We start from the raw sequence: 21,215 nt of genomic DNA, 5'->3' as shown, positions 1-21,215 counted from the left end.
TTGTTTAAACAACTACAAAAAGCGTTCATAGTAAGCATGCCTTGACTCTTTAGCCTCTTGAGTTTTTCAGTACATTTCCAACCAATCTCTTTTCGTGAAACGTTCCCTTTCATGAAGTTACTCACCTGTTCATACCTCTGCATTACTATAGGAGACGGTGCATTTGTCCCTGCCATTCTCTGAGGTTCAGCTCTTGGTCACTTTATCAACACCTTACACTCAGCCCACAAATCACTAGAATAAACACTTTATTAAAAAAGGCATTCATATATTCCCATAATAATTTCAAGGTTTTCACAAATCAGCAAACCTGGGTGTACCGCATGTTGAGAATCTTCCTCAGTTTTGGGAACTGATTAGTAAATGTAACAAGATCACCTCGACTCCAGGATACACACATATATCCTACTCCATGTACTTTCCCCCAAACAGTAGGTTTTAGTAGTTCCATCCAGGGGTGCCGGTGGGATTCCACCAACTTGTTCCTTTTTTATTTTCTCACTTTTCCTTGCCCATTTGTCCCATAATTTGTTCGGTTACTCCAATTCCATATACATACTACTAATTCCTTAGCAAGTACGTTCATCATAGAGTTCCTCATGGTCAAAATCATTTTACCATCTAACGGAACTTGATAGCTCCTTTGCAAGGGCTTACTTCTAGACAGATCTATAGCATACTCATACTCATTAACCTCCCTTGTTAATTGGTCATGTGCTCGAGCCACCCAGCGGGTGATGTCTTTGCTCACAAATATGTTCATTCTCCTGAAACTGGACAACATGACTGAGATCAAGATTCCCCCTAATTAGCTCCTCTAACTCTCTTAAGGACTGCAAATCTGGTTTATTTTCGACTACTTAGGTCTCTTCACTATCCGGGGATTCTCCAAACAATCAGAGTACTACTCCAAAATCCAAGATTCCCTTGGGCATCTGGGGTCATAAACATTAGCGTTCCAACTTGCCCTAAAGGTCTTGTAATTTGGTTGTGACTCCAAATTGTTATGTGTGAATTCTGTCTTAAGTATAATACAATGGCAGGTTTTCCACCAGTAGCTCCAGACGCTATAGGCCTCGGAGCCACCGTTATCAGAGCCATTGCAGCAGGAACAGTCCATGTCTGAACCATTACACCAGGACTTGTCACTCCAAGGCCAGGTACAACTGAGATAGCAGTAACTGGAACAGTCATAATAATAGATGTTGGCGATGCAATAGTCACAACTGGGGCCATCAGGGCAGCACCTCTGGTCTGCATTACATTTTGATCAACTGGAATTGTAACACCACTGTCACTACTAGCACACCGCCACCCACAGCGGGCTGAGAAAGATTATAAGGCAGTGGTCAAGAAGTCCAAAAATCATGCCAAAAATTATCGATAGAATCACTCTCAGAATCAATCTTGGCCTACATCTCATAATTTTTCTCTCCCTGGACTCTTTTCTTAGGATTCTCATCCGTTAATGCCAGGTATAACTTAGCTCCCTCAATCAGGTCTCTTCTCCACATTTGCTGTCCACATCCCATTTGGCATACACTAAACTACAAACTGCCTTTTTTTTGCATCCTATTCTGAAGCATATCCTTGCCCTTTGCAGCATGCTCCCAGGCATTCAAAGCTTCATATTGTACTGGTCTGAGTTAGAGTTTTTAATAAAATAACATTTGTCTGCCCACTAAAGAAATTCAAAGTTTATCACTTACACAAGTGTTTTACACAGGGAATAAGGCTTTCAAATACATGCTCACACAAAAATAAAATCTCAGCCATGGGGAAATCACCCTAAATAATCTGGTTTCTCCTCTGTGCAACAGGAAAAACCAACACCAGTCACTGTTAGTACACTCATAACAATCTATTACAGGTCCCTATCTCAATTGTGCAGTCAATGGCACCTCACAATGAACACCACATACCTTAGCAGACACGTTACACACCAATATACTTCTCATCTATTCCAGAATCTCGGACTGCGGTTTACCTGATAACAACTTAAACTGCTCAACATTAACCGCATATAAATTCACCCAGTCAGCCTAAATGCATCACTGCAAAGCAAGACACACAATAACATCCCAATGCCGCAAGCTTGACATTAATAAGAGTGATGCACAACCCTGTTTATACTCACTCATCAGCCACCACAGCCACCTTCAGAGCCACCAAAAACACCATTGATCTTTAAAATTGGACTATTGTTTTAAGCGCATAGTCTAGACTCAGAGGTACTCTAGATCTTTTGTAGAATATTGTAGATCCCTACATATTAGCAATAAACTTTCCTCTTCACTACAACATGACAGAGTGGGGTTTCTTGTATCTGGATCTCTTGGTAAAGTCCTGGAATAAAACCCCCCACTGGTCGTATCGACCCTTGATTGTCGACTTAATGTGCAAGAAAGAAGCTAACATTAGAAATACATTGCCAATACAATGAAACTCATATGGCTCCATAAAGACAACAGAAATGATGATGTCCAAACCTTAAGGGTTTTATTAACAAATTTAGTTCATATTACTTATCAAATCATTCAACAAGATTGATTAAAAAAAGGAATAGGAATGTACGTATTTAAAAATTCATGCAGTCAATGTTCACATATAATCAAAAAAAGAATAAGCAATCCAAGGTAACATACGGAGAGCAAAATATGACCCAAGCAAGTTCCAAACGAGGAACTTCCCTATTCTAAATATAGTATCAAAAGTAGCAAGGGGAAAATCTAACAGATAGGTGTCCGCATCAGATGAACCTGATTTATCGCTCAGTGGAAGAAGCCTGAGTATTCAATCATGAAGGTTAACACTCTGGATTGGAGAAATCAGCCGAGCTGAGCAGAAGTCTTCACTCAGCAAAGTTAGTATAGGGTGTGATCTGCTATTCTAAAGAACACACAAAGCATGAACGAAGTCTCCAGAAGACCTCTCCCTATGATCTTCCACAAAACAATCCAATTAGGTAACAGTATTCTTGGGGAGCAGACAGACTCCCTAAACTTTCTAGCTTCCATCGAAGAAGCAATCATCAGTACAAGCTTGGATGTAACATCAGTCTGGTCTGCCTGGTTCAGGATGGTATCTCCCACCATCGCAGTCTTCATGTCCGAGGCCAAAAGTTACTCAAGGGATCTGTGGTCTGCCGGTCTAGTACAATGAACAATGGACCTGTTCTCTAAGTTCATGAGTACATATATAAAACACCTGCAAAGAAAGGGAAAAACAAGACTGTTGCAAAATATTTTATAAAGCGTAATGTGTGCACTGAGACCTGATTACACATTAGCCCAACATTAGATTTAAACAAGTTCTAAATTAATAGAGTTAGCATAAGTGTTCATATCAAATGCAATTTTATAGAAAGCATACATTCCTTTCATGGTGATTATATTTATAATTCACCAACATATTTGAATGGATCTCATTAAAAGGAGTAAACAGCCACTAACTAAAAATGATTACTAAAATGAACACATTTGATACAGTTAAATACACATTGAGTAAATATGTTGTGTATGAAAGGAGTGGGCACTACAATATGCTGCTCTAGAATGAATGTATGACTGAAGATATGCCCTAAGCAATTATACTGTATGTTTTAATGTTGTTCATGTAGGATGACCAGTTCAGTTCATAATCAATGTTTGCTTGCATTTCATTAATTGACTACTTACACCACAGAGTCCAAACCTTGCTTTGTCAAAACTTTGAACAGCAAATAAGGTACAATTTGAAATATTTATAATACACCAGTCTTTAGTTACCATTCTTAATATGTGCTAAAAAAACTGAATTCAGGTCCAAATCATTTTAAACTACTTGTATGCTTGAAAACACCTCACTCGTTTGTGCAGGCCAAAAGTATCTCAAAATAGTCACAATAATCTAGATAATTAGAAAGCAAATTACATTTCAAGAGAATCACAATTCCCTAAAACTTTGAGCAATTAAGCACATGCAGTTTGTGTAGGGTTGGGTTGCAGATAGACCATAGGTCAATGCCTGGTTGTAGATTTATCATATGGGCCTTGTTAACCCCTTCCGCGCTCATGACGAGCTGAGCTCGTGATGAGTTACGACGCTCGTACGCTGATGACGAGCTGAGCTCGTCATGTAACGCGGCTTTTGAAAAAACGCAGCGCGCAGCGGGGAAACCGCTAGCGCGCCTGCGGTTAATAGCAGTAACGGTCGGTGGTGGGAGTAGCTGCCGGGCGGTGACGTGGGGAGGGGGAGGGGTAGGGTGGGGGGTAGTAATCAATGGATTACGGAGGATTGCAGGTAAGTAAACATATAAATAAATAAAACAAATTTCGTTGCTTGCACTGCATTGCATTTGGGGATGCAGTGCACGCAACAAAATGCGTTTTGTTTATTTATATGTTTCTTTACCTGTAATCCTCCGTAATCCATAGATTACTACCCCCACCCTAGCCCTCCCCCTCCCCACGTCACCAGCCACCAGCGACTCCCACCACCAACTGCTACTGGTTATTAGAGAGGCAGTGGCAATGATCATGTTACTTCCTATGCCTTCTGATCAGCAAGAGGCCATCCGGTAAATCCTCTGTGCACAACTAGCATTAGAATTGATGATGAAGCTCTATTTTGAGAATGTTACTAATTGTTGAAAAACAACATGCAAACTTCACAGGTTTACATGCTCTGAGGCTCTGATTATTGGTTGCACTCACATATAAGTTGCCAGGTGCACTCGTAATTTCTCCATGTGGTTTTAGTGCACCCAGCAGTCTATGATGCAGAAACACTAGGGAGCATTTTATCAAGACAAGAGATAAAATTATCGCTGCTTTATCGGCAGAAAACTACCGATAAACCGGCGATAATGGAATTGATAATATACTCTATGGAATTCCAATCAAAGCCCATGTTAGATGTGAAGACATCTAACATGGGCTTCGATTGGAATTCCATAGAGCATATTATCAAGCCCATTATCGCCGGTTTATTGGCAGTTTTCTGCCGATAAAACGGCGATAATTTTATCTCCTGTCTTGATAATATGCCCCTAGGTACGGTTTTACCGAGGGCAGAGCTAGTCCTAGTAAAACCATGGGCAGGGCTGAGGACATCTTGACAGACTGGACATGAGCCAACACCTTCAACTTCATGATGAAGCATGGAACACTCCCTCAGACCACAGCCTCTCCTTACCCCAGACACCCTCCCCGTCCCATTGCCACAGGCCCAAAACATGCACTATTCCTTGTTATTCACCCTGGCATAGTGAGCTGCGTGAAGTCTTTGTCAGGGTAAAATTGATCCACATGGTATTTTCCATATAAACCTTAAAAAGTTGGAAAAACCCTATTTGAGTGCAAGGATATCGGTCAAAATCAGAAATTTGCCACCTTAGTATTACTGCACCTTTATCTGGCCTTCTTAAAATATGTCCTTTCGACATTCTTGGTCAGAAATAGCATAAATTAAATAGTAATTGTGCAAACTTTTGACATTTTGGTGTGAAATTAGTTCTAGCATTAATTTTTGGTGCAAGGATACATATTTTTTTTTGTTTAATAGATTTTTATTGAAGTTAACAAGAAATAGTACAGTGGAATACAGGTACAAATTTGAGAATATAAAGAAAATACAAAATATAATTCTATGATAAAAATTATTACAAAAAGAGAATCAAATGCATACTAAGAATAGAAATGGAGAAAGGAAGGAAATGAGTGGGCGAGGGATAGAGGAAAAAGAGAAGAAAAAAGAGGAAAGAAAGAGAATAGAAGAGAGAAAGAAAGAAAAAGCAAAAGAGAGGAGGAAAAGAAAAAAAAAGAGAGGGGGAAGTAAACGAGAGCAAAGGAGAGGCAGCTATGGAGCAGGAGGAAAGTTGGAAAGATAATTAGTAAAAGGTAACCAGAGAAGGTCAGATTTAATTTTACTAGAGAGGGAAATAGAAGGGACAGTTGAGAGCCTATGTTCATCACAAACAAAATTCCACCATGCTGTAATTAAAATGTGTGATGTATCTTTCCAAGAAGACAGAATAACTTTAAAAGCAAGTGCAATAAAGAGGTCAAATAACAAAGAAATAGGAGATGCAGCATTAATATCAGGTGATAGGGATCCTAAGAAAATATTTTGAAAAGACAACGGGATAGTACATTGAAAAACTTTCATACAAATATCCCAAACTGATTTCCAAAACGAGGCAACATTAGAACAATCATATAATTGATGTAATAGGGTACCTGTAACAGTGGAACAAGACCAACACATCTGAGAGGAGGAGGGGGAGAATTTAGAAATGCAAACAGGAGTAATAACAGCTCTATTATAAATAAAATACAGGGATTGCGTAATACGTGCAGCAGGAGAGGTTTTAAACACTTTAGACCATATCTTATCCCATGTGGAGACAGAAAGGGAAATTGCTAAATCAGTTTCCCATGCACACTCCGTAGGGGATTTATGACGCTCAGGAATACTAGACAGCAATACCTTATAGACATGAGCTGCCTTAGGTCTATGAGTGGGGAAGAGTGGGAATAGCGGAGAAGAAGGAGTAAGTGAAGGTGTATCAACAGGGAAGTCATAGGTGGATAGATGGGATTGTATTGCATTGGAAATAATGGTATACTGAGGGAGGAATGAAGCAGGTAAATGGTAGGCAGTTTGAAGGGAAGGAAAAGGGATAACAGAACCAAGATGCACCAATTGATGTACATGAAGGATACCCTTCTCCTTCCAATATTTGAAGTAGAAAGATTTACCCTTATAGTTAAGGAATTTATTAAACCAGAGAGATGAGTATAGAAAACATTGTAGTGGTGTAAAACCCTCAGAGAAATTGTTATAGAGCAGACATTTTGAGTATTTTAATGTTGGAGTAGCAGACAAAAAGGTACTGTTAGACATGAAAATTACATCCTGAAATGCAAAATCATGAAGGAGGGAACGTTCATAACAAACCCATGTCGGAATAGGAATGTCCCCAAAATCAAAAGCTAGGGCAAAAGCTTGCTTGAGCAAAAAAGCAGAATGATACAATTTAAAATTGGGAAAACGAACCCCGCCTTCTCCCTTAGGGCGAATAAGTTTGGCAAGAGCGATACGTGGGTGTTTGTTGTTCCACAAGAACTTTGAACAGACTGAATTTAGTTGGGAAAAATAAGAGAGGGGAATTTTTACAGGAAGCATGGAGAGTGTGTACAAAACATGGGGGGAAATCATCATTTTTACGGTGTCCAATCTACCCCACCATGATAGAAACAAAGGGGACCACTGAAGTAAAAATGACTTAAGTTTGGAAAGGAGAGCAGCAAAAGTGAGCTTAAGTGTATCATGTATGGAGGGGGCAAACCAAATACCAAGATATTTAATTTTGGAGGGACACCAAGCAAAGTCAGTAGCATCAAACATAAATTGGTAACAGGAGGAGTTCAGGGGCAATACTTCGGTTTTGGACAGATTCAATTTATAACCAGATATACTAGAGTATAGCCGGACTTCCTCCAGGAAGGGTGGAAGGGAGTTAATGGGGTCAGACATGTAAATTAATACATCATCAGCATAAGCCGAAAGCTTCGTCGTATGGGATTTATGCTGAAAACCTTTAATTTGCGTATTAACACGGATACGTTCTAAAAATGGCTCAAGACAGAGGATGAAGAGCAGTGGGGAAAGAGGGCAACCTTGCCTGGTACCTCTCGATAAGGATTTTTTTTTTAGAAAAATGATTATTAACAAAAATACTAGCTCTGGGATAAGAGTATAATAACTTAACAAAGGAAATAAAAGAGGGCCCAAAACCGAACCACTGGAGGGTTGCAAACATAAATTGCCAATTAATGCGGTCAAAGGCTTTCTCGGCATCTAAAGAGAGGGCGGCAAGGGGGGATTTATATTTTTTGGCAGAAGAAATAACATTAGCAAACATTCTTGCATTGTCTGATGCCAATCTACCCTTTACAAAACCCACTTGATCAGTTTTAATTAATAGGGGGATTAGGTTTTCAAGACGAGTGGCAAGAATTTTTGCCAAAATTTTACTATCAGAATTTATTAAAGAGATGGGACGGTAATTCTTACTGTAGGAGTGGTCTTTGTCCGGTTTGAGGATGATAATAATTAATGCATCCATAAAGGAGCCGGAGGCCTTAGCGTTGGAGATAAAAAAATTAAACAGTGTAAGAAGGCGTGGAACAAAAATGGAGGAAAAAGTGGTGTAAAACTCAGCGGTAAGGCCATCAGGTCCTGGAGCTTTGGACTTTTTTAGTGCTTTTATAGCATTGGAAATTTCTTGGGAGGAGATATCGGCTTCTAAAGCTGCGAATTCATCTGGCAGGGAGGGTGGAGTGGGAAGGCCTGAAAAAAAATCAGTCAGATTTTGAGAAGGTGGGAAGGTGTCTTCGGAATAAAGATATTGGTAGTACTTGTGAAAAACATCCGCAATATCTTCATCCGATGAAACCAATTTCTTAGAGGATTCATTTAGGATAGGGCCAATCGTTTTGCGTTCAGATTTGATCTTTAAATAGTTTGCTAACATACGACCGGCTTTATTTTGACCTCCATGGTATTTAGACTTTATTTTGCGAAGTACATTGCATGCATCAATCGTAGCCAATTTATTGAGGTCGACTTCACTTTAATCAGCTGACGTAGTGCAGAGGACGATTTTGAAGAAAAATATGCGTGCTCTAATACCTTAATAAGGCAGAGTTGAGCCTCATATTTTGTCTGCGTAGCCTTTCTTTTACGAGAAACGTAAGAGATGACAAAGGCGTGGAAGGAAGCCTTGAAGGCATCCCAAGTATTTGGAACAGTAGTGTCAATGGGGTTGTTGAAAGTAAAAAATTCATTAGTATGGGCAGTGGCTTCCTTGATAAAAACAGGGTCAGACAATAAGGAAGAATTTAGCTTCCATCGACTGAATTGAGAAGAAGTAAGGGAAAAATCAAAAACCGCATGGACAGGGGCATGGTCAGAAATAAAAATAGAACCTATATCAGAGGCCTGTATGGACGGTAACAAAGATTTACTAACAAGAATATAATCAATTCGAGACCTTGTGTGATGCACATTTGAATAGAAGGTATATTCAAGCAAATCAGGATTACATGTCTTCCAAACATCATACAAAGGTCGGGAGGCGATGGCAGACTGAAAGGCTTTGTGAGTTTTGTCAGGGATAACCTTAGATTTTGATAACCTGTCAGAAAAGGGATCCAACCATTGATTGAAATCACCAGTAACAATCACATTGGGGCAATCAAGAGATGAAAGTAAAATTTTAATACTATTCCAGAATTGAGGATCAGGTTTAACTGGGCCGTAAATGTTCAATAACACAAGGGTTTGATTTTGGAAAACAATCTTTGCCATCACCCACCGACCATCATCATCAGCTTGAGTAGATAAAATTTGCACAGACAATGATTTATGAAATAATATAGCAACACCACCTTTTTTGTTGGAAGTAGAGGAATGCACAACCTGACCAACCCATTGTCTCTTCAACTTAAGAGATTCAGAATCAGTACAATGCGTTTCTTGAAGGAAAACAATACGAGAATTAATTTTGGACAAATGAGACAGTACCTTTTGACGCTTAACCGGGTTTCCAATACCACGAACATTCCACGAAACTAGTTTACACATAATGGAGGGTAGGGTAGGAAGTATACAGAGGGAGGTGATACACTTCAGGAAAACACCTGGAAGAAAAAACAAACCACATAAGGAAAGGATGAGCAAAAAATATTATAATGAATATCAGAATGTACATAAAGTTTATAAAATGACCAAGAAGGAGAGACATTGCCGAACAAGAACAAGAACATGCAATACAATCCCGACCAAAAGAGGGATACACCAGAAGAGAAAAGATGCACAAAAGGAGATTCGAAAATGCGGAGAAGACATAGAGAAAGGGGAGAAAGAGAGGAAGAAGAAGAAAGAGAGAGTGAAAGAACAGTAGAAGAAAAGTGAACAGATCAAGGCAAAAGAGCCAGGTCTGAGGAGAAGAGAGAAGTCGAAATGGCAGGAGCATGGAAACGCCGAGGAGGAAGCGAACCCCCACGAGCAACACATACGAAACAAAGAAAATCAGAACCTCAAGAAGGTGAAGAATATAAAGGAAAGTTGATGGTAGAGGAGGAATAAAGAGCAGGAAACACGCCAGTTTTTCCTCAATTTGAGTGAGTTTAGCATTAGTAGTAGCCATGAATGGTTGGAGACTGCGCACTTCTTCTAAGATGGAATCCAGAACAGGATTTGATGTAGAAATGGGAGATGGTGGGTCATTTTTTGGTCTTTTAACTTTAGCTCCAGAGGCAGAATGCTTCGGGGTACCAGACTCCTGAGACATGTTGAAAACCTCAATAAACGTATAATGAACAGTTAGCCTCTCTCACAATGATGCAGAAAACAGAGAAAAATGTGCAAAAAATACTACATGCATGAGGAGGAGGCAGAAGTTGAGCTGAGATAAGTAGCAGAAATACTGTTCAGTGAAGGCAACTGGCATTGAATAGGTTAGAGATCAACCACGGAGGAGTACATAGCTTCCAGCATGACATGTGGGATTATTTGAGGAATACGATGCAGACACAGTAGATTGGTGAGCGTGTTACTGAAAAGGTTGCTCACAATGGAGAAAGAGAGAAAAAAGAAAAAAAAATGGATGCTTGTATGTCAGGGCGTAGACTAGTGACCAGAGACAAAGCACTTAGGCTGCAGGAACTGCCGGTAGCAAGAGAGTCATATGCAGGAGTGTGGGAACATCACTCATTATACCACAGTGCAGGAGATGGATGCTATGGTGACCCCAAAAGGTGATTTTGAAATTAGAAACTCGCACTGCTCAAAGTAAACAACAGCGTGTAGAACTTGTAGGTTCCATATGGGGAGGAGCAGTTATGGAATAGCCACAAAATAGCCGAAAAAAACGGGCTAGTCTAACAGCATACAAAATGGCGGCCATCAATATCATAACACTGGGAGCAGGAACAGTTGAGCATCATGAAGTCTACAACACCCATTCAAAAAAAAAGGAAAACGGCAAAAACGGGTGAAAGTTACATCTTTGTAGAGAAGCGTCAGTTAAACTGTGGCATTACACTGATAAGGCGCTTAAGGTCCGATAACAAATTACTCCGATGCTGAAGAGAAAGGACGCGGGCACGGCGACACAAAATGGCGGCCGCCCGCGTCCACAAAATGAAGAGAGTTACCGGGATAAATATGAAGCGCCTGACGCTCAACCGGAACCTTTCATTAACGAGCGCAGCTGCTCGGGATCTTCCGACATCTGCATGCGGCAGTATGAGCCTCTACACACCTAGATGAGGTCCGATAATAGGTCCGAAGGTCCGCTGATGCCCGGAGCTCACGGGAGACGCGACATTCCTCGTCGGCGCGTAAGCCACGCCCCACAAGGATACATTTAAATGAAACACTGTGTACAATTACTGCTTGTGTTCTGGTATTTTACACACAATTGCACGTCTGGTCACACAAGGGAAGAAAGCAAAATAATAGGGTACAGTACCGCTGATTGTATGGCACCACAGAGGGAGGAAAACAATTTTTGTAGGGGAGCTTTGACTGTTCCAGTATCCTTTTGCGCTTTATTTGCCATAGCGAACTAGGTCTTACCTACCTGTGCGATCTTATTTGGATCAGACCCTCTTAGTTGCGTCTTTCCATTTGGTGTAACAAGGAAGCTTCATAACAAGGGCTATGATTACAGACTGCCTGGCCTATGAAAAGGGCATGTCAATTCCTTGGTTGTCATATGTGAAAACCACGTTTTTTAAGGTTGGTCTTTCTCGAGTTTTCCATGACACCACTTCATGTGCGTCTATTATTAAAAGACAGGTGTCCTCATTGTTGCTACTCAACTACATGATAAGAGGGTTGATGTTGAGTCACAGAAAGTAACCATTGGAAAGTATTAAGTGTGGAGGCTTCTCCAGTTAGTTACGTGTGGAAATCTAGAAGGGCCTGGAAGCCATCCTATTTATTTAGGTTTAGAGCTGATACAGTGAAGTACCCACTTTGTTTTCCTCTAGGGTATCAGCCGAATTTAGATGTGATTACTTGTCAGTTCACTAGTGGCGCCAAACAATCTATGATTCCATTTATTTCTGTAAATGTTATGCATTATATACCAAAACATTCTTTGTTCTATTTCTGAGATTCAGAAATTTGAGACATTGTGCTTTGGCCTACCTCCTTCTTCAGAGTCTTTCAAATGAAGAAACTTACAGTGCTGTAACATGTTTTTACTTGCTGCTCTTCGCTCATGTGGCACCATGGACAGTTTTTCAATGATGTGACGCTGTAACACATTTTATGGGTTGTTGCTTTAAATATAAGGCACTGTGCACTTTACTTTTCTAGGGTTTTTCTGGATTTTATTTTGTGTGGCTTTATTTTTTAACACTCATCAAATATGAACGCATTTTAACTGTTTTTATGGTTGTTTTATCAACCAAAGAAAGTTATTTTTAATTGAATTGAATTGAATTGAACAGAGTATGGTAATCAGTAACGGGGGTGGGGGGACTGAAGGGGGGCACAGTACTTTTGGGACAAGAATCCTCATTCACCTGAAGGTGACATGTTTCATCAAAGGGTTCCCTCCTTACACAAGGTACCAAGTGAGGGCTACGACTCCCAAACACCAGAGGGGAGGAGCAAAGGTGTTTTGTTCAAAATTAATACAATGATAATTCTCAGTGAGGGGCAGAGTACAAATGTGTAAAGTGTTGATAACAAACTATCTCATGGTGGGCTGAAATTATGCTTTATTCTGGTGCCCCCATTGGATGGAGTTAAAATCAATGAGAGGAAAGGGGGTAACACAACTACCCTATCATGTATGGTCGACATGTTTCTGCACAGAGGTGACTCAGCTCAGGGGAAATCGTCAGGACCAAAAGGTATACTGTCACTCTGCAAGTGTAATAAAATATTTATTACCAACCATTCATTAGACTTGGTAGATGTGGGAGTGGCCCACCACCGACATCAGGGTCCACTTGTATGCTGAAAAAGAAATAGACAGCAATTACTCACATTCATATAGGCAGGCTCCACCTTAATAAAACCTTACACTGATTAGACAATAATAGGTCTGCAAGTGCCTATAGTGTACGTCGCCAATTTCCACACTCATATTTGGGATAGAATAAAGAGAAAAGATCAGGGTAGTCTTACCCAGATCATGTATCAAAACTCCACTCTCGAGCATCTGTCCCCACCTATGCTGCGGAGCTAAATATATTAAAAACAAATGGAAAAGGTTTAAACCAAAGATCCTACAATCAGTACCAATTTAACACACACGTATAATTAAAAACGTGTGGAGGATTATTCAGTCTTATTCAATATTGTATGTCATAACAATCTCGCGTAATACCTCTTAAGCAACAAGAGCTGGGGCCACTATATTAGTTGACCACCTATTGTCAACATATGACTACCATAACTCCGCAAGGGATGCAAAGAAGTAATAGATTGGGAAAGTAGTGTCACCCTTTATAATTTAATGGTCTTGATTGTTCTCTTAGCATCAGCCTTAAATTTAATCCCATGATTAACACAAAAAGGAATAACTAGATATATATATCACACAATACTTATGACCACCCTGCTCATGTATTTGAGCAGTACTTTTCTCCCCCGTTCCAATATATTTAAAACCAAATAATAATCCACGTTGTCCCAGTTTAGATAACCACATCTTTCATAATTAATGACACTACTGTGCCCTGGGTGAAACTAAGCAACTGTGTAGAGCAATCCTAGTCTTCGATATCAGTCTGTAGACACCCCGCCCGTCAAAGCAATTCTTAACGTTAATGTAGGAATCAGGACATACCGTGTGTACCTCTGATAGCGAATCAGTATATGGAGAATCGTCGAGAGAAAGAAGGGATGCACTACGGGCCGTTATAAAGAGAGCTCCAATGAGGCAATGTTTCCACACAAAAATCGAAAGAGGGCGTATGGGATTTGTAGTTTGTAGTCAACGCTCAGCGTCTCAAAGTAACATCTCATATGCAAAATAGAAATAATTCTATTATCGCCAAAAAAGAGAGGTATATAACATCATCCTCAATTGCCATGGGAGTGTGGAACATGTAGTCCGTGTCGACAAAAAGACTTCCTAATTTGTGACAAAACTCATCTTTTCAAGGGAAAATTTAGTAAAGGATACCATGGTCCTCAGACACCATATATAGAGAAGCAGAGAACATACTTCAGTAAGATATCCCTCTGAAAAATATAATGAAGAAGATTAAGTGGAGGAATATAACTCAGTCCCCAGGTGCCAGCCGTACTCTGTTCTATTGCTTTCTTCCCTTGTGAGACCAGATGTACAATTGTGTGCAGATTCTGATTGTTTTAGGAGCAATACATGATTGGCAGGGTTGTTGCTCCTCCGTCATCCTTTGAGTGTTGATAGTTATGTTCTGTTCTTCCCATGCATTTGCAGTAAAACGGCAAAAGGCACCACCTGCAGTAAATTTATACTGCAAATGGTACATATCCATGCAAAATGTAATAATGGCTTATGTAAGAAAAGGCTTCATTTTGCATGATCACCTCCCTTTTTTGCAACGATGCTCTTGGTTTTTTGACTCTGTTATTTTATTTTTGCAGAGTTTTATATAGCGCAAACTTGACCCGAATCTGAATCGGTTATCAGAGCACTTTACATAGCACCAGTCACGTTACATGAGGACACACATTCATTTTTGTTAGGCACGGGGAGATTGAGTGATTTGCCCAGAATCAAAGGATGTTCAGCATCATTGCCAAAACTCGAACCTAGTTTCGAGCGCCTTAGCCGTTAGGCCAGGCTATAGTACAAGTGCTCTGAGCTGTGAAAACGTGTTATAGTACAAGTGCTCTGAGCTGTGAAAACGTGTTCAATTGTTTAGAAATTCTAATTGGCACATTTAACTTAACTCCTATGCCTGCCCCTTCCATTGTTTTTTTATTTTAGTTCAGTGTTTTGTATAGCAAAAAGCGCTTGTGCCTTTAAGCAGAAGAATTTGGGCGAGTTGTGTGGATGCTCTGTAATGGTTACCGTAGGAATTTGCTCCTTAGAAAGTTCTTGCTTTCTTTATTGAATCTTGCATGGTTGGGTAACCTTCTGATGCCTGGAGGCAGCTAGTTCCATATTCTCAGTGCATTTCCTGAGAACGCTCTGTTGTAAGTTTTTTTTGCGGAAAATCGGTGGCTTCAACACTAGGTCTCTGGTGCTCCTAGGTTGTCTGCTGCCCCCCGAAATCTCCAATTTCTGCGCTAGATATCTTGATGACTTGATGTGTAGGGCTATAAACACCAGTTTGAGCTGAATTCTGGCTTCATAAGGTAGCCAATTCAGCGCTTTCAAGTGAGGAGAAATATGGTCAAATCTTTTTGAACCTGTTATGAGCCTTGTTGCTGTATTGAAGCAGGCTTTTAGAGGTGCTGTTGCAATTTTGGGGAGTCCAGAAAGTGTTGTGCATCTGTATTCGATCCTTGAGATTACTAATGCCTGGGAATGTTGGAACCAATTGTTCAATTAGCCAGAGTGGCACCAATCCCAGTGTGGGGAAAACCTTTTCCAGAACTCATACCACGCTTTAGATTTACAATCAAAACACTAGAATCTTATAAAAGAGCTAATTGCTTGATATCTTTACTGTCATGACCAGCGACAAGAGTACATGCTGTTCTTCGATAGAAGATGCTCCAAATTTATATATTTAATGTCAAGACCAGTGACAAGAGTGCATACTGTTCTTCGACAGAAGATGCCCCAAATTAATTGTGCATAGATTAATGACTATGCTTCAAAGGAGATGTATTTACCATTAATTGTCTGAGTTTTATTCACCCGTTTACTTAACATTCTTGGCGCTAAAAAACACCAAATATCCAGGAACAACTCAACTTACTTCGTTCTTCGACATATTAAAATGGAGGACCAAACTAAATGATATGTCCATTAATAGGTAAATCACATAATTTAAGATGTAAATGTACTGGATTTTAGCCACTTCAGTACTTTGTGGCCATGTCTTAAGCTTATGATGCTCTCTGAGGAGAATGAGTAATGGAATCTTGTGAATTTAGTAACAAAAGAGTTTGTGGTTTCTTGGACACTGATGACCAGCCTTTGGCCCATTTTATTCACACCCTGCAGGGAGAGGCGCTGAATACTATCATCATCAATAATAACCTGGTCAGTCTGAATAATAGTTTTCCAGTCCAGTGCCCTACTTTTGTTGGTGGGGGTAGGGAAAGTTCGATTGATTTTATGCTTATTTCTATGGAATGCTCTTCTCCGGTGTGTGATTTCCATGTGGCCCCTGAAATAGCAAGTGAACACAACCCATTAATTGTTTTGCTCGAAGTAATAGCAAGAACCTCAGGGGGTGATGGTCACTCTATTGATTACAATCGTAATAAAGGCGTAAGAGTAAACTGGGGGAAAATAAATCCAACACTCTTTGAGGAAGAAACAGTCCATTCTAATTTAGACCTGATTATGGTTTGCTTGACACAGGATTCTTCCTCATCCGCCATTGTTCAGAACTATGAACAGCTCTGTGCTAATGTAGCTGAATTTTAACCTGTCCAGCTAGGCCTAAGCAGGACCACGAAGCACGTTGGTTTAATGTACAATGCTCTAGAGCCCCAAAATTTTAAAAACTGCTCTACAATCACACCCCTGTAACATAGAACAAATAAAACACGCAAGATGTTTATATAAAACCACTATCAGCGTAAGGAAAAAGGAGTTGAGGCGCACAGCGCTGGATGATTTGGAAAGAGCAAGTGCTCTTAGAGATAGCAAAAGTTTCTGGGCCATTATCAACCGTCCCCAATTCACTGAAGAAGTGGGAAAAATGGAGACGATGATCCTAGGTGATACCTGGGAATCACACTTTGCGCCCATTTTTAATCCAAATGGTAGGGAGTTGTTGATGTATAATGAGGATCTCCCTGCCGACTTGACACAGGCAGTAGAGCTTTGTGTCTCACTCACTGTGACTGAGGTGGAAGAGGCACTTGAGAAGGGGATGAGTAGGAAAGCTCCAGTTCCAGATGGAGTCCCATTATACCTTTTTAAGTTAAACATAAATCTTTGGGCACCCCTGCTTACTCAGGTTTTTTAATTGGTGGTGACCGGCCCAATCCCAGTATCCTGGAAAGAAGCCATAGTTGTACCCATGTTAAAAAACAGGGAACAGAAATGATCCTGCCTGCTACAGGCCCATTTCCCTAATCGACTCCACCACCATGGTATTAGGTAGGGTAATTCTTGCCCGACTGGAGACCTGGGCGACTAGCAGTGGGATCATTTCAAAAACACAATAGGGTTCTGGAGGGGACTTGGAACTACAGAGCAGTGCCTACATTTATCCCTGATCATGGGCAAGTACATGAGGTCAAAGAGTGGTTCTATCCACCTTGCCTTCATGGACTTATCCTGTGCATTTGATACTGTGAATAGGGGTACATTATGGGCACTAATGACAGACATGGGCTTTAAAAGTGCTCTAATCCTGCTCCTCAAAAGGTTACATACCAACACATCTGTTTCCATAAGATTTGGTTCACAGGGGGAAAAGACGAGACCTATTGCCTTAACAGAAGTAGTCCGGCAGGGGTGTATTTTAGCCCCTTTTCATTTTTTACTATACACAAACGGCCTGGAAGCTCTTTTATTAGGTAGGAAAATTGATTTCGTACGCATCAAGAGAAAGCCAGTTCCGCTACTTTCGTATGCAGACGACACTGTACTCATGGCCTTGAAGGCTAACAGCCTCCAAACCGCCCTGGATGCCTTTACAAACTTTTTGGCAGCACTAGACTTGAAGGTTGATTTCTCAAAGTCTTCCGACCCATGCTCGGGATGGAGATCGCCCTCCTCGCCGTGACAGAGAAAGCCAGGATGATCACTGATCAAGGAGGTACTGCTGCCATTATACTCCTGGATCTCAGTGCCGCCTTCGACAAGTGTAAACCATAACATCCTGCTACGCAGGCCTATCAATCTAGGAATATCAACAAAAGCTATCACATGGTTCGAGTCCTTTCTGTCGGGTCGCTCCTTCCAAGTCTTTGAGGGCGAAATCACCTCCCCCAGCAAACCGATCAGCTGCGGTGTTCCACATGGCTCCTCCCTGAGCCATACACTTTTTAATGTGTATATGAGCCCCCTGGCTCAGAACGTCCACCCATTTGGGCTAAAAATAATTTCCTACGTGGACGATACACAGCTAGTAGTGGCTCTGAACCACCCCCAATAACACGGGGAGCTGCTTAGAAGCAGTTACCTCATGGATGACATCGTCTTGTCTCAAACTGAATGGAGACAAGACCGAACTGATGGTTCTTGGCAACTCCCCACATCATTCTATTGACTCCATGTGGCCGCCTTGTCTTGAACCTGCCCCTACATCCAAGGATACAATTAGGAGCCTGAGAATCTGGCTGGACAAGTTGCTGAACTTCAAAATACCAAGTAGTCAAACGTTCAGCCACCTGCTTTGGTATAATCAGGCTCATTCGTAAAATACTTCCCCTCCTACCTTTCAAGGCGAGATAGGTCATGATCCAGGGCCTCATCCTTTCCCATTTAGACTTTGGGAATGCCCTCTATTTAGGGGCCCCCCAATCAACTCTCAAGTCACCCAGAACTGTGCTGCACGAACCCTCCTCCAGATTCCTCATCGCCTCCCCGTAAAATCAGAACTAAGAGATCTCCACTGGCTCCCAAACAGGAAAAGAATTGAATTTAAGGGCCTGTGTATTGCACACCATGCCTTCTGTAGAAAGGGGGCTATCATTAATCACTCCCTGATCTCCTCCTACAACTCTAACAGGCAGCTTAGATCTGCTTCTTCCTTCCGCGTCACAGTACCCAAGAATCGGAGACTCAGGTGCGGGGGCCGATCGTTCTCCTTTAATTCGGCAGGACTTTGGAGCTCCCTCCCTCTACACCTCCGATCGGAGTCCAACCTGCTGTCCTTTCATAAAAAGCTAAAAACCCTGTTATTCAATAAATAAAACTCAGCCCCACCTGTTCAATTATATACGCTACTCCGCAGCGCAAGGACGCCTCAGGGTAGCGCGCGCTATACAAAAACTCTTTTGATTTCATTCATTTAATTTCATTCATTTCATTCATTCATTACATAATGGTATGCGGCCCAAAAAAGACTAAAACTAGAAGCTTTAGCATAAGGGGTAAGCCCATTGAAAGGGTAGAACAGTTTACATATCTTGGTAACATGTTTAGTAAGGATATGAAAAGGGATTCGTTGATCATGGCTAGAGCACAGCAAACAAGCAGAGTAGTAGAGGGGCTTTTTAGGTTTGCTTGTAAGTTAGGCCACAAGCCAGTGCCTGATCTTGTTACCTTATACAAGGCAAAATGCATGTTGGTTGCATTGTATGGGGCTGGGTGTGGGGTTACCAAAGAAGCCGCCTGTTGCAAGTGGTGGAGAACAAGTTTATAAAATGCCTGTTGATGATTCAATGCCAGAAACCGGTCCTAGGAACCTTGATTCCGGTCCAGGGAAGACATGGCTTGGCAGTACGGGCTGGACTGTTCCCATGAGTTCAGATGCTCCGTCCATCACCACACCCTTTGGCACCGCTTTGTTTGCCATAAGTTGGCAGAGTATGCTCAGACGTTGAGTCCCTTGCTCACTTTGCCACTGGATTCTAGCAAGCCTGGCTGAAAACGGCTGAAATGCCAGAAAACGGTCCTAGGAAGCTTGATTCCGGTACAGGGAAGGCATAGCTTGGCAGTTCGGGTTGGACTGTTCCCATGAGGCACAGGGTCAGACTGATTTGCATATGGTCATGTCTGAACTGGGGTGGCAGAGTGGGCTAAAGAACAATGATGGATTAAACCCAGATCTGTTGACTGGGTGTGAGTGTTTGATTGGTTCAGATGCTCCGTCCATCACCACCCCCTTTTGTACCACTTTGTACGCCATAAGTTGGCACGGTATGCTCAGACGTTAAGTCCCTTGCTCACTTTGCCACTGGATTCAAGCAAGCCTGGCTGAAGACGGCTTAAATGCCAGAAACCGGTCCTAGGAAGCTTGATTCCGGTCCAGGGAAGGCATAGCTTGGAAGTTCGGGCTGGACTGTTCCCATGAGGCACAGGGTCAGACTGATTTGCATATGGCTATGTCTGAACTGGGGTGGCAGAGTGGGCTAAAGAACGGTTATGGGTTAAACCCAGATCTGTTGACTGGGTGTGAGTGTTTGATTGGTTCAGATGCTCCGCCCATCACCACCCCCTTTTGTACTGCTTTGTTCGCCATAAGTTGGCAGGGTATGCTCAGACGTTGAGTCCCTTGCTCACTTTGCCACTGGTTTCAAGCAAGCCTGGTTGAAGACGGCTGAAATGCCAGAAACCGGTCCTAGGAAGCTTGATTCCGGTCCAGGGAAGGCATAGCTTGGAAGTTCGGGCTGGACTGTTCCCATGAGGCACAGGGTCAGACTGATTTGCATATGGCTATGTCTGAACTGGGGTGGCAGAGTGGGCTAAAGAACGGTTATGGGTTAAACCCAGATCTGTTGACTGGGTGTGAGTGTTTGATTGGTTCAGATGCTCCGCCCATCACCACCCCCTTTTGTACTGCTTTGTTCGCCATAAGTTGGCAGGGTATGCTCAGACGTTGAGTCCCTTGCTCACTTTGCCACTGGTTTCAAGCAAGCCTGGTTGAAGACGGCTGAAATGCCAGAAACCGATCCTAGGAAGCTTGATTCCGGTCCAGGGAAGGCATGGCTTGGCAGTTTGGGCTGGACTGTTCCCATGAGGCACAGGGTCAGACTGATTTGCATATGGCCATGTCTGAACTGGGATGGCAGAGTGTGCTAAATAACGGTGATGGATTAAACCCAGATCTGTTGACTGGGTGTGAGCGTTTGATTGGTTCAGATGCTCCATCCATCATCATCCCCTTTTGTACCATGTTGATGATTCCTAGCAGTGCTGCCACCTCATTTACTCACCAAGACGTGGGCATGGGATATATAGAAGATCACATCGGCACCGTCAAGCATCCTCACTAATGCAAAGAGCAAAATTAAAGAGGAGTAATGTGTCCGGGCAAAAACTCTCCACTTATAATTGGAAGCACCCGGCCCCAGTTGCCTTTTTATGCATAAACAGCAATATTACCTTTCCTTCACCATGAACAGCCAGTTGTGTT

General features: G+C 41.7%; 1 long non-coding RNA gene across 1 annotated transcript in view; it reads right to left on the bottom strand.

The window, feature by feature from the left end:
• Positions 1-2,704: 2,704 nt before the first annotated feature.
• LOC144827318 (uncharacterized) overlaps positions 2,705-21,215 on the bottom strand; it is an 83,405-nt gene continuing 64,894 nt past the window's right edge. The window contains exons 2-4 of the long non-coding RNA XR_013610133.1: positions 12,962-13,023; positions 9,571-9,686; positions 2,705-3,207 (exon numbers count right to left, since the gene is read on the bottom strand). This is a non-coding gene — a long non-coding RNA (uncharacterized LOC144827318). The remainder of the gene's footprint in view (positions 3,208-9,570; positions 9,687-12,961; positions 13,024-21,215) is intronic.

The sequence above is a fragment of the Lissotriton helveticus genome, chromosome 4_1 (genome assembly GCF_964261635.1).
Source record: "Lissotriton helveticus chromosome 4_1, aLisHel1.1, whole genome shotgun sequence".
Taxonomy (NCBI): Eukaryota; Metazoa; Chordata; class Amphibia; order Caudata; family Salamandridae; genus Lissotriton; species Lissotriton helveticus.
This window is presented reverse-complemented; position numbering and strand designations above follow the sequence as displayed.